The sequence below is a fragment of the Schistocerca nitens genome, chromosome 2, assembly GCF_023898315.1.
Source record: "Schistocerca nitens isolate TAMUIC-IGC-003100 chromosome 2, iqSchNite1.1, whole genome shotgun sequence".
Classification (NCBI taxonomy): Eukaryota; Metazoa; Arthropoda; class Insecta; order Orthoptera; family Acrididae; genus Schistocerca; species Schistocerca nitens.
In genome coordinates this window covers 667959815-667974372 of record NC_064615.1, presented here as the reverse complement: position 1 = coordinate 667974372, position 14558 = coordinate 667959815, and the positions used below count along the sequence as shown (strand labels likewise).

The window sequence follows — 14558 nt, the reverse complement described above, 5'->3', positions numbered from 1 at the left end:
CTGAGAGATCTTCCAGACAAGCAATCTCAGAACGTGCAACATGTGTCTGCCTGGACAATGGAGGTTGGCGGTGGCATGGATCTGGAGGGCCTCCCGCTTCAAGGACTTTGCGAAGCCAGCGCGAACAACCATGCAGGAGACAGCAGAGGGGGCTTTTTTGTGCGTCATCCCATGGCAACAACAAGCGCAGGGGGCGGAGGCAAGACATGGGTTCTAGCCACGAGTCCTAAGAGGAGGACTCAGTGCCGTGGGGTGGACTCAAATTTGGTTGGAGCTCTAAAAAGAGTATAAACATAATCAAGCTGTATACAGCCGAAGACACCAACCAGTTTAGTACAGTAGCAAGAAATACGCTTTGGGTGTGAGGTAATGACACGGAATCTACACTTACGAGCCAAAATATTACGAATATTTCCTCCGCCTTTGGAACGCAATAAAGCAGCTATTCTACATGGCATTCATTCGACCGGTAGGTTCCCGCTGTCAAGTGCCACCATATGCCTACGCAGTGTTCACGCAATTCCCGTAAATTACGGGTTGGTGGTTTGTGTGCGCAGAGCTAGCGATCGTTAGCGTGCCAGATGTGTTCCATCAGTTTCAGATATCGACGTGAGTTAACTATCATACGTCTCAAACCACCCTATTACGTTTCTGATCTTGTGACACAGCAGCTACCGCGCTGGAAGATGGCATCGCCATCAGGGAAACCAATAAGCATGAAGGGACGCAGATGATTAGTAATAATGTTAGCGTAGTCCACAGTTGCCATTGTGCCTTCTATTACTACCACAGCTCCCACAGAAGCCCAAATGAATGCCCCCCCCCCCCCCCAATAGCATAATAGTGCCCCCATCGGCCTGCGTTCGTGGCGCGATACATGTTTCGAGCCCCTGTTTACCTGGACGATGGCGTATCTAGAAACGAACAGCAGCAAGTTGTAATAAGTAACATGATTCTTCCAACCAGGTGATTCGTTTCTATTGATCCATTGTCAAATCTCGAGTATCACTAAACCTCTGCAGCTGTAATTGACGATGTTGTTGAGTTAACATGAAAACACGCAGCACTGTACTCTGTCGTAACGACAGTCAAAGGTTGCCTCTTGTCCTACTTTGGTGGGCAGATCAGCCCAAGACTACGAAGAGGCGTTGGCCTCCTGCGCATTGTCACTCACCTACTCATGGTTTCACAGTCGTTCAACCATTTTCGATACATGCTCATGAAAACAGCACGCGAACAGCCAACCAGACTCGCCCTTTTAGAGTGGTCGTTCCCAGGTCCCTAGCCATAACGACCTATTCTCTGTCACTCATATGCCAATGCATTTACCCCCTTTCGACCCGTATCGTCTCTAGAATGATTCACCATTCGTATCTGCCTCGCTTCTAGAGTTTCATTACCACGTCACGTCCGAAGCATAGGAATTTAGTAGCCATGTCGGCGCATAGGCAGTGAACAATGCACACTAAATCGCCCAACAGGATCTTAGTTGAACGTGCACAGAGTATGCAGAAATAATTACATTTAGAATTAGTGATACTAACATGTCGACAGCATTAGAATATGCGTAAAAACTTTGTAACGGCTGTTTCTTGAAGTAGATACATTGTCATTAATGGAGTAGCAGATCATGACAAGAAGTGGAAAGCCATATCCTTCACATCATATGAAAACATTACTTAATATTCAACAGTAGGAAACAAGACCATTAGCGTATTTTGTGTTCTCACTGGTTCTCGCAAACATTTAATTTTTCAAAACCTCCCGTAAATGTCCTCCTATAGCGTAAGGTGAGAAAAGTCTCCTTGAATCCCTAAATACTGTGGATGTAAAAAACAAGTAGCTTCCATTTCGTTCCACTAAATCATCAGACAGAGAAATCCGGGCAAAACGTGATTTCCTATCAGTACGCGTTTGATGGTGCTTATCAACAATGGCCAGTTGTCCAGTCATTTTCCAAATATACCTCTCCATATTCGGCTTCAAATGTATTAAAGAAGCCACAAAAATCGTGAATCACCTGATTCGGACCGTTATTTTCAGCGGGATTATCTCGAACTCCATTCTGTTGTGTAGCAACTGTACTGCGTAATCCCTTGCTGATTTATGTTTCTGTGTATTCCCGCCTTTAGCTAAGTTTAAGAAAAATACGCAAGTCTAAGAATCTAACATCAGAAGAAGATCCTATGTAGAATACCACATTTTTATATACAAAGAAGAAACCTATGCTGATTATAAATTTATCGAAAGATAATTTTAAAATATTGCTGAGACGAATTCCCCAACACTTTATAAGCAAATCCTCGAAAAATGTTATGTAGAAGAATAGGTGTTTATTATGTCTCCAATTCTTCCTTAAGGTAGCGGCACATATTTATTCTTTGTTTTTACGCTTTCTACCTTTGAAACATATTCCATTAACAGAATTGCACTGAACTGCAAAAATCTCGGCTTCGCAGATTGGTGCTTTCAGGAGTAATCGTAATAATAACAATAACAATAATAATAATATCAATAACGTTAATTATATGAAGCAATAAAATCGTAACACCAGTTGGCGGATGCCAACTGCCTTGCCGCAGTGGTTAACACCGGTTCCCGTCAGATCACCGAAGTTAAGCACTGTCGGGCTGGGCTAGCACTAGGAAGGGTGACCATCGGGTCTGCCGAGCGCTGTTGGCAAGCGGGGTGCACTCAGCCCTTGTGAGGCAAACTGAGGAGCTATTTGATTGAGAAGCAGCGACTCCGGTCTCGTAAACGGACGTACGGTCGGGAGAGCGGTGTGCTGACTACATGCCCCTCCATATCCACATCCACTGACGGCTGTAGGCTGAGGATGATACGGCGGCCGGTCAGTAACGTTGGGCCTTCATGGCCTTTTCGGACGGAGTTAAGTTTAGTTTTAGTTCGCAAATACATGTCCACAACAGTATGTACGACTTAATTACGACCTATTTAATCTATGAATTATTTCTGCAATAGCCCGAGAGGCCATGAAAGAAAGTTTTGGCCACGAAATGATTATGTTTGTCAGAAAATTGCGACACGGGAATTGAGAAAACGACGTAAATCGAGTTTATGTCGATACACAAGCACTGCAGATTTGGTTGACGTACGCAGCCGTCGATCCAGAAACTAGAGACGTTTCTGAAAGCCACAGGTACTTCCTAGAGTAAGAAGGAGACAGTAAACTTAGTTGGAGGTGAGGATATCACAAGGAAACTTCATAACATTTCCATGGAAGACGAACTTACCAACTACACAGATTAATACGACATCTGAAACCAATGTGACTTTAAAAAGTCGACCATACTTAACAATACATGTTGCGTTCTGCAGACAAGTTCAGAAGGCGGATATGTTGAACACCTGCAGAACAGATTTAGCAGTTCTACAGGAAAGTAATTCAGAATGTACTGATGACCTGTATCAGCCTTTATTATTGCGTAAACAACAACGTAGACTTTTACAAAGGTATAAATTATAATAATAGAAACGTCAGGAACATTGGAATGATTAAAACGTCATGTTCGTATAGGGGTACAGGGTACTCTCTACCATGCACCGTATGGTGGCTTGCTAAGTATGAATGTAGATAGAAATTCAGATACAGTGCATCTGATGTATGTGTGTCCAGCCAAGACCAAAGAAGAATGAAACGTTTTCTACACTAAGGGGTGCTGCGCAGGCAGAAAAGGAGTGTCGAATTTTAAACAGTGAGGATATTACCTAACTGGCATTAACGCAAAAGCAGGAGTTAACAGGGAGCTTGATTAGATAGAGAAAGAGAGAACAAAACAGTAAGGGGAAAGTCGTGGACGACAGAGAGCCCCAGAGTGCTTTGCGAAATACCCAGCCTTTTCGAGAAATATCAAGTGCGATACTATTCGCAACAAAAGGGAAGGTGCGCTTTAATTTTTTTCTTTCAAACAAACAGTAAAGCACAGCAGCACATTCTGCGTATAACTCCACAAAGACAGAAAAATTCAGTAATATTTTCCACAAAGAAGGAAGAGCCTTAAAAGTCATTTACAGTGAAACTGTGCTCCATTATGACTGAACTGGGATTCAGGGCTGAGATCCAAATTTTTTTATGACTTGCAACGTTTTATACAGGCTGACGTAAAAGCGTGCTTAAACAGGTTCATAAGCAAAAGGTTTTTACACCAGACTTTAGTTACAGGAACTGATTTCGTGGAGATTCATATGGACAAATATTCCATTAATACAATATATTCGTCTCAGATGTTATCCGGAGCAATACTTTTTCACTTCGGATCAGCTTGAAACTATCTAAGCTCTTTCTGTCATACAAATTTCATCATCAAGTCCTGCTCTACCTAAAGGTGATAATAACACTCCGAAATTCACATATTTCAAACTATAGCCCACAAAATGATTGTTGTTTTCGCATTAGATGTTTACTATAAATCACACAAAAACAGCTTTCAGTTTTGACTTCTAGCTGTTACTCGAGTAATTTATTTAAAAGCTAAGTATGCAAAACCGTTCTTCTCTCTCTGCTCGACTGAGGATAGAGGTGGGAGAAAGGCCATTGATATCTATTGCTTCACTATGTCACCAGGGAGTGTCGGTGTTTCCTTATGGGTGGCCGAGGACAACGTTTGAGACACGCCGTCGATCAGAATAGACACAAACGGCCCTCAGGAGGTGCCTAATGGGCATCAATGAAACCGCTTCTTCAATTGGACCGTTGATTACCACGCATTCGGCGGCCTAAAACGACACTTCACAGTGCGACGAACAGCGTTCGGCACTACTGGCACCCCCCCCCCCCCCCCCCGGACGATTCAACCCTACTCTAAGGACATCGTGGAACTGCTATCACACTGAACCTCATTTGAAGCGAGTGCAGTGCATCCGCAATTTTTTCTCTGATATGCAGGGTGAAACCACTGGGGACCATTGAAAACCATTTGGAAAAATTTGATCATGATCTTAACGAGAAAAGGGAGTTTGTGCTTTTTCAACCCTCCTCTTTCGTGCCCTTCCTTCGGCATGATCCCAGATGACATGTGCATGAAACAACAGTCCCTCTGAGCCCCGCCAGTTCCGCAACACCCTCGGTTCCATCCATCCACATTTGTTGAGCACGTTAGAGACATACCTGCCAGAAACTGGAACACGTATTCAGCGGAGTGATGCCTCGCAGTTGCTCTTCAGCCTGAAGGTAGACAACCCCTTCAGCATCCCTTAGATAGGGCAGCTAGTGTGTTGCCGAACTGGTGGGCCTTAGAGGGACCATTTGTCGTTTTATTTATGCACAATCAATGGTCCATCCCTCTCTGATTACGCCACAGCAGGGCGCGAAACACGAGGGCTGAAAAAGCGTTCAAATGTCGTCGAATAGTTTTCAACGGCGCCTTTAGTTTCTACTCGGTACACCACTCCAAAGGTGTGAGATGGTGTTCAGTGTGGTTGCAGCCCATCACGTGCTGAGAATGGGTCTGAATCGCCAGAGTGATGCCAGCAGTGATGGACATTGTCAAGAATATCGTCCTGTTGCTTTCAGTTTTCGACCTCGAAATCTTTGGGAATCAAAACCCCAAGGAAGGGGGTGTTTTCATTGTCTCCGTTTTATATTCCACCCTTTGAGAGTTTTTCGTGTGGATTCCGAGTGGAGGTGTGTCTGCAATGTTTTCGTCGACCGCACATACGAAAATCACGCGTTTTCAGCACTGTGTGTCGCTGTGCTGAACTTCACCGTAGGAGCGTAAAACAAGAGATGAATCGTGGGTAAGAGGGACTCTGACGTCCTTCCCAACGCGTGACACACGCCCACGACAGCGATGGACAGACATCTGGTGAAATTTGGTGCAAATGTTATATCACTGACGCACCTTACACCCCACACGAACTTCTGAGCTAAGGCCTTTTTTTCACATTTGTCAACACCTTGATGTTTCAAGCGACATTGAGCTCAAGGGTGACGTCACGCGGCGCCACACTTTTGCGCAATTGCAGGTGATGGCTGTAGTCACATTTGAGCCAAATTCCAAACTTGTGCTGCCTCCCAGTGTGAGACAATTATGGGGTTTCGAAAAAGTGATACTTTTTTATGCACTGTGTGCGGCCAATAACTTTGCCCCATTGAATTCGCCGATTCCTGTCAGATCACCGGAGTTTGGCGTCGCGTGGCCGGTACTCGGGTATGAATCTGTCTGGGTACGCCAAGAGCTGTCAGGTACTTTCCTTTTGGCTTTCCGGAACAGGAGAGGAGGGGTGGTCAACAGACATTTAGCGAATGTCGTGGATTAAATTTAGAACTTCTCCGCCGTGTCTCATGGAGTGAGGGAATGAGACACTGTTGATCGTGAGCCGTGCTTCAGATAGAGACATTAAGCTCCTCTTTTTTGTTGTTCGACAGCAGTAGGCTGTGCTGGCATCAGGTTCTACCCTCTCTTCTCGCATCATCGTACAACACACACACACACACACACACACACACACACACACACACACACACACAGCTAAGCGTAACAGGTGCATTTCAAACACAACCCTTGCACTTGGCATAGAAAGGTGCCAGTCAAGGCTACAGTCGTCTGCAGATATCACGTGCATTTAGCACACAACCATTACACCTGGCATAGAAAGGTGCCAGTGTGCACGAAACAGGGAAAAGCTTTCCAGTCAGGGGGCTGAACCTGCCCCTCGAATTCTTCCCAGCCAACCGTGTCATACGACTTTCATTTTAACGAAGTAGAGTGAACAGACCGACATCACACATATCCCTTTCGGTTGCTATCCTGATGCTTTTGACCACGTGATGTTTAACTAGCAACATTAAGATCTAAGTTGGGTTGGGTTGTTTGGGGGAAGAGACCAAACAGCGAGGTCATCGGTCTCATCGGATTAGGGAAGGACGGGGAAGGAAGTCAGCCGTGCCCTTTGAAAGGAACCATCCTGGCATTTACTTAGAGTGATTTAGGGAAATGACGGGAAAACTAAATCAGGATGGCCGGACGCTGGATTGAACCGTCGTCCTCCCGAATGCGAGTCCAGAGTGCTAAGCACTGCGTCATCTCACTCGGCCTAAGATGTAAGTCTAGCACTTTTATTCCCACTCTATAAGTGTTCGTAAATTAATCACTTCACCTGATAATGATATGATGTGTTACGGTTCTGTTTTACTGTCATCAGTAATCTGCAATCAGTCACGGAGCTCTTGAGTCACAAACAAAAAAGCACTCAGCGTCAGCGGTTAATGGCCAGTGCAGTGTGGCGCTGTTCAGTAACTCGCTTCAAACGCGGACGTTGCCGATGCAGCAGAATGCGCAACATTTAATGTGTTTAGAATAGATTTTGATCAACACCGCGTTCAAAAATACACCGCCCCATTAACTGCTGCGGCGGTTCAATAACCCAATAACGCGTTAGAAACAATATGAGGCGGCCCGTAATCCACTTCACAGTAATTGCACGCCGGATAATTGGCACTTCCGCGTAATGTATTTCCCCAGGGCCGAGAGCAAGTGACGTAACAAAGGGCGAACGGGCACTCCCAGGCGATGGCCGCAGCCCGCAGGGGCGAAGCCACCCCCCCCCCCCCCGCCCGCCCACTACATCCATTACGCCTGCGGCCGCTAACTTGTCACTCCGGCTTCCTGTCGCTCCCCTATAACCAGCTTAGCGAGAGCCCCTAATTCCCACAGCACGGAGTATTTTAACGTGCCTTCCAATTATGCGGACTCATAAATTAACCACCTGGTTTATTCACCAGGTGCCGTTCGAGGACAGCGGTAAACGGTATTGACTTCGTTCCAGATTCATTTTCCCTTACTTAAAATGTACTCGCATGTAGGTTACAGTAACCGCTGTCGACAATGTGTAACCATTTTCTTAAAATTAAATACTTCTGTTGTGATTTACACTGATGAACCAAGACATTCTGAACACTTCCCACCGCGTAGTTGGATGCCGACTGGTGACGTTTTGGGCAAGTGCCGTGATAGCAAAAGTATGTAAGCCGAGCAGACACGGACGGGGGATCACTCTAGCAAAGATATGGGCTGCAAACGCGGAAATACATTGAGATAAGCCTCTTTGACAAAGTGCAGATTACTATTAAGCAGAGCCTGTGGACGAGTATATCTAAAAAGGCGATATTGATCGAATGTTCACGTGCTACTGTCGTGAGCATCTACGGAAAGTGGTAGGACAGTCAAACAATCACTATTCGCTGTATGGTTGAACATCCATGACTGTTCACAGAATGTGGGGTTCTGAGGCTCGTCTGCTCTGTAAAATACGACAGATGGTGATCTGTAGCATCTCTGACGAAAGACCACAATTTTGGTGCACGCACAAATGTTTTGGAGCACATCGTTTATCGTACATGGTTTAAAATGGAGCTCCGCAGCAGACCATACCTACGCGCTCATATGTTGATCCAACGACAGCGTCAATTACGACTGAAGTGGGCACGGGACTACCGGGATTCAACAGTCGTTCAATGGAAACATGTCGGCTCTTCGGGTGAATCACGTTTTTGCTAAACTAGGTCGTTGGTCGTCTCCACAATCGTCGTCATCGCAGTTGAACGGTGACTCGAAATGTGCAGCGCGATACGGACGCAGCTCGTGGGAGCAGTATTGTGCTGTAGGACAAATTCTCCTTCTCTTGCATGGGACCTGTGGTAGTAATCGAAGACACGCTGACAGCTGCGAATCATCTGCATCCCTTGATGTCTGATGTCTTCCCCGAAAGCGAAGACATCTTTCACCAGTATAACTGTCCATGTATCAGAGCCAGGACCGTGCTGCAGTAGTTTGCTGCGCATTATAGGAAACTCACGTTGACATCTCGGCCACCAAATCTGCCCGATATAAATCCTGCGGTACCCATTTGGGTCGCTATCGGGCGCCGTCACCGCGTACGCAAATCAGCGGCCGGTTATTTACGCGAATTACATGACCTGTGAATACACATCGAATGCCACATACCGCCGCAAAACTACCAACAAACTTAAGGATCCCTGGTACGCAGAATCAGTGATGTACTTCGTTCGAGTGACGGACGGACAAGTTATTAAGTCGTTGCACATCAGTATTTTTATTCACACAAACGGTTTCGACTCAGTACCGATTTACTTTCAATTGTGTTAGGTGCGATGGCGATGACGATGGTGAGAGGGTGCATGAGAGAGAGGTGGTGTGGGATGAGGTGTGGAAAGTGGGTAGGAAGAGGGGGTGGAGGAGGTAGTGCTGTGGGGGAGTGGAGAGAGTAGAAGAAAGTAGTTTCAGCAAAGATATAGGTTTTAAGAGAGTATCTGGTAGAGAAAGAGAGGGGTAGCGAGAGATGAATAGAGAGAAGGAGATGGAGAGGAAAGAGAAAATAAGGAAAATAAAGAAGAGATCAAAGGTAGGAAACACTGCAGACTTCCAAGCCATGAAACATTCCAAGGGTAACAGTTTTCAAGTTTATACACGCTTTTTTTAACTTGCACTAATTCTTACTATTTAGTTTACACCAAGATATTCGACTGAATGAAGAGAAGTTAATTTAGTAGAAATATGCACTGCGATGCTATTTTTGAACAAGAATAAAATATTAGAGATCGAAATTCGCACCACTATTCGTCGCAAGATCACAACTTTCTTAAAATATATCTCCAAGATTTACATCTTTGTCGCTAAAACTTTTCCACCCTTTCTGCTCATGTCTGAATATCAATGCTGGAGTCTCCTTGATTACGACCCAACAAGATAGTTTTTGATTAAGTCATGTCACAGTTATCTTTTTCGTTTTAGAATACAATGCAGCAATTTACCGTTATTGCTACTGATAGAAAATGTTGAACTGTATATCAATGGATAATTTTATTAATACTCTCATGGTGGTCAAATGGCTGTGAAAATTAAACCTGTTTCGTCCCTTAAAAAAGCTGTAAGGGTTGCTGTTTCGCGTCATAATGATCCGACTGGTCATTAAGGGCATAAAACTAATAAATTATTAAAAGTTATTGTAGTTTGTTGCAGATTTTAATTCCAAAAAAAAAAATTTCGACATTACAAGCAAACAACCTTGTACAAAGAATAAGCCAGACATATTTATCGCTTACTTAATCGGGAGATCCCTGCTCTGCCGGCCGCTGTGGCCGAGCGTTCCAGGCGCTTCAGTCCGGCACCGCGTTGTTGTTACGATCGCAGGTTCAAATCCTGCCTCGGACATGGGTGTGTGTGATGTCCTTAGTTTGGTTAGGTTTAAGTAGTTCTAAGTCTTGGGGACTGATGCCCGCAGACGTTAAGTCCCATAGTGCTCAGAGCTATTTGAACCAACCCTTGCTCTCAACAGCATCGTGCAACTCAATCTTTACTTAACGTAGTTTGAAGAGAACAAACTAGAAAATTGTCAATTAACTTACAATGAAAAGAACAACGACAGCAGTTCTTAAGTTCTCTTCTTCCTTTACTATAAATGAATATTATTTACCATTTAATAAATATAATACTAGAAGAGAAACCAGACGTTGCCCGGGTCATAACATATGGCATGGGAGAAGGCATGCATGCAGACGTACGTTTCATTATGAGTGAAGATCCCATGTCGCGGTGCGTGGCAATGGGTGACCATGGCGGACATAATCTGTGAAATGTGATGCAATGAATACTTTTAGGTAAAGCTATATAATATATGCATTGCGAACTGTATCGTGTATGTGGAAATGTTCCTGATGTTTCATTCACGATTCACTGTAATGGTGATAGAATCGTCAACGTGTTTCATCCATACTCTGGTGGGTGGAAGTAGGTGATTGTGCTTGGCAGATCTCTAAATACAATGCGTGGTGTGGAACTCTTAATCATCTTAGAAGAAGCTATTTTCTCTCTGACTTTTGAACTTTACCGTATTAGTGAATATATTCGTTTACACTATCTTAATCCTGTTCTATCCATACTGGCATTAACATCACGCTACGGAGACATATTTAATCTCAGAAACACCAAGGGTCCAATGCTAAGTGACTCATGAAAATGAGCTATATTATGATAACGTTTTCACTCACAAAGAATAAGCGAAATGTTTGTCCGAAGTTACTACGGTCATTCGTTTATTCATTTGTTAGTTACGAGTATTTTTGTCTTTGACTTTATCCCGATTATTTTTTATTTGTCTCTCTGCTCATCTTCGTTAAAGTGCGATTTCCGGAAACGATATGAAAGACTAAATAACTGACTATTTGATTTTACACGTCGTTATTAAAGTCTCAATGACGAAACCGCGCAAGATCGTATTATGTTGGACAAGTGAAACAACAAACGCATTTTCACATGTACCATGAAGTTTGCGAGTCGCTGAATGTATAGTTTTCTGTAGGACTAATCATTACTCCATATTTCGCGGATTTTCGCTCACCATACTCACCTACTGCCACAAACAGCGACCAAAGTCCCTTATCAAGAGTACGAAACCTAGGGATATCTACCACTAAAACCACGAATAGATGACAGCGGGTGGTCGTGAAGAAAAGTCTGCCACAAGTATAGATTAGAAGCTAACAGTCTTATGAAAAAGAAATCTTTCTCGTGTACTTATTTGAAACTGAACAAAAAAGAAATTGTTAATGACGTAGAAAACTGCAATGGCTGTAATTTCTAAATTCTTTGCTGCATCAGCTACACGTCAGAACAGTCATTTTATTGCACACCGGAATTTCGACAGTAAGAAGGGCTTTATAGAAATATTTATTGCAATTTCAATACTTCATAACGGTTCCGTTGTATCATCTTGATGGTCGGAATATCCATGTGGTACGTCTGAAGTTCTCATTTCCCCCACTGTAGCTTGGCGTTGAAGAATTTACTTTGCACTCTTTAAAAATCGCTGCTGATGGTCGTTTCCTGGAAGGTTTCTTTTTTCTAGCTTCAACATGAAGAGTGGCTAGGAGTGTTCCCAGTTCATCAACAAGTCCTTGACCCAACGTGTAGGATGTGAAGAAATTGTCATACGTGACTTGTATCTTTTTAGCTCACATGTCATATCCATAACAACCAACAAGCCTTGATTTTTCTAGGTTTCATGACAAGTAACTTTCTTGTAAAGATTAGTGGTTTCAAAAAATATGATATACCGCAATATCCATGTTTTTATCCAAGATCATGATGATTTACTCGAAATCTGTTATCTTATTGGGCAACGTCCTTGGAATGTCATCAGATTCTCAATTACCGTTATTTTTGTACCGTGGCTATACACTTTAGAAAGTATTATTATTTCTACCCACTACTCCTACAGCTCTCTTATAGGTGTTACCTTGTCATTTTCTACCAATATTTGCGCGTGTTGTGATTCGTTAAACAGTTGATTATATATGGGTGGATACAAGGTACACAACTGTAAGAAATTAAGTTCTAACATGGGGCAGAATACCTTTGTTTTTCTTTTTGTTTTGATTTATTCCTGAGGACATACGCGTTGAGCCATCCAGATTTACGTTTTTCATGGTTTTCTTAAATTTTTGCAGGCAAATCCCGGGATGATTTCGTTGCAGTGGGATTGCCATTTTCTTTCGCCGTTCTTGAAACTATCCGAGATTGTTCTCAGTCCTTAATGACATCGATGTATGTGGGACGTTGAACTGTAGTCTTCCTTCCTTCATTTTTCTTTTTAATAGGTCTTAATCTATGCAGAGTATACAAAAACAGTCATCGAGTTTCGAACACTAGTGCCTCAGTAAAGTAAAAAAGAACATTATGGAACGACAAAGTTTCTTCCAGGTCATATAGACCCTTCCATAGCATTGTTAAATCGATCGTCTATTTTTGAGGCACGTAGTAACACCCGAAAACACGATTATTATTGCCATCAATAATCATCTGTTTGTTTCAAGTATGTAGAACTATGTAAGTCTGCAGGCTTTCGTGTCCGTTGCCACTGAGGGCAAAATCTTCTGGGTTGTTAGGACGCACCATGCTACTTCTATACGATCAATGACTTGACTCATCTGCTGAGATCTTCTTCAGAACATTCACGGTTAACTGAACACTGTCAAAGACCAGTGGCGCATTCTTCATGAAAGGGAGTAGCCCGCGCTTATGCTGAAGAAATGGGGATATTGGATGCTGTGGCCGCCAATAGTTTGCCATACTTGAATACCTGAGCGTGTCCTATATTTGACTGCAAATCTTCCACGGTATATTCTTTACTGTGACATGTGCAGCCACTTTTCTTGTGTGCAGAAAGACGAAATGTACGTGCTCACTGACTCAGGTGATGCGCGCTGTACGCAGCATAGCCCAGTTAACTGAAGTCCAACAGTGTCGTCTGGTTGAAAATTCGTGTAGTCGCAAGTTTTTGTGCATTGGTAGGGGCAAATGTCTTAAAGAACATACTAAAAGTCCTGACAGCTGGGATGTACGCATGAGGGTGGGGGCCCGTGTAAAGGTAACTTTTTTAGATTCATTCCGAATACCTCAAAGCACGAGGCTTCTAGCGAAAATGTTTCCCAGTTCAAAATTAAACTACATCAAAATACCCAGAAACGTCCTATTCTTCCTCATTTTGTACTAACATTTTACACGTCTCAGAGGATGGAGAAGTCGCATATTATTGAACATGATGTTTTGTTAATGATGCAAAGTTAAAGTACATTGTTAAATAACGCGCGTTAATAACAAATAATAAATGTTTACGCGGCATCTAAATGCAGTAGAACCCTACTAAGAGCTGTATCGTTTTCTGGGGGGTGTAGAAAGATGGAAAGGCAGAGCTGGAGAGTATAAATTCGAGGGTAGGCAGGTCTCCGGTTTGTGATCATGCAATTCCCTTGTTTGTGGGTCTGCAAAATGGAGAGCGAGCAGGCCATTCCCTCTTCTCTCTACGCACTACGCCACAAAAAGCAACGAAGTGTCTGTCAGCCCTCCCGGCTAGCCGAGTGGTCTTACGCGCTGCTTCCCGAGCGAGAAGGCATGCCGGTCCCCAGCACGACTCCGCCCGGCGGATAAGTGTCGAGGTCCGGTGTGCCGGACAGCCTGTGGATGGTTCTTCAAGCGGTTTTCTATCTACCTCGACGAATGCGGGCTGGTTCCCCTCATTCCGCCTCAGTTACAGTGGGTCGGCCTTTGCTGTGCAATAACCCTGGGTTCGGTGCGGTGTGGGGCGCCGGTGGGGTGGGTAGACTGCTGTGGCCTGTTATTGGGTTGTGAACCACTGACGGCTACGGCGGGACGATGGCTCTCCGTCGTTTCTAGGTCCCCTGTTTAATACAATACAATACAAGGGTCTGTCACGAAGCTATAGAGATCCTTTTGCTGCTCACCCTATGAATCATTGGCTACACAGTGGTCAGGCACACCAGGGGTGTTTATTTTACACGAAGAGCGTTAACGCTGCATGGAAAACAGATATGAATGACTAATAATACTAACGCAAGAAAAACATGTGGACGGATTCTATGTAAATTTCTGCACGTTTTTCTCCACTCTTTAATGTAATGTTGGTTCTTAGTCACTTTGTACGGCTGCTGTAGTGTTCTTCAACGAAAGGCAACTTCCTGCGCCACAAGAGCTGCTCGCTTTTTAGTTCACGGACAGAAA

General features: G+C 43.9%; 1 pseudogene; it reads left to right on the top strand.

Annotated features, from left to right (window-relative positions):
• The first annotated feature begins 2563 nt into the window (after positions 1-2563).
• On the top strand, positions 2564-2682 carry LOC126237814 (5S ribosomal RNA; annotated as a pseudogene).
• Positions 2683-14558: the final 11876 nt, after the last annotated feature.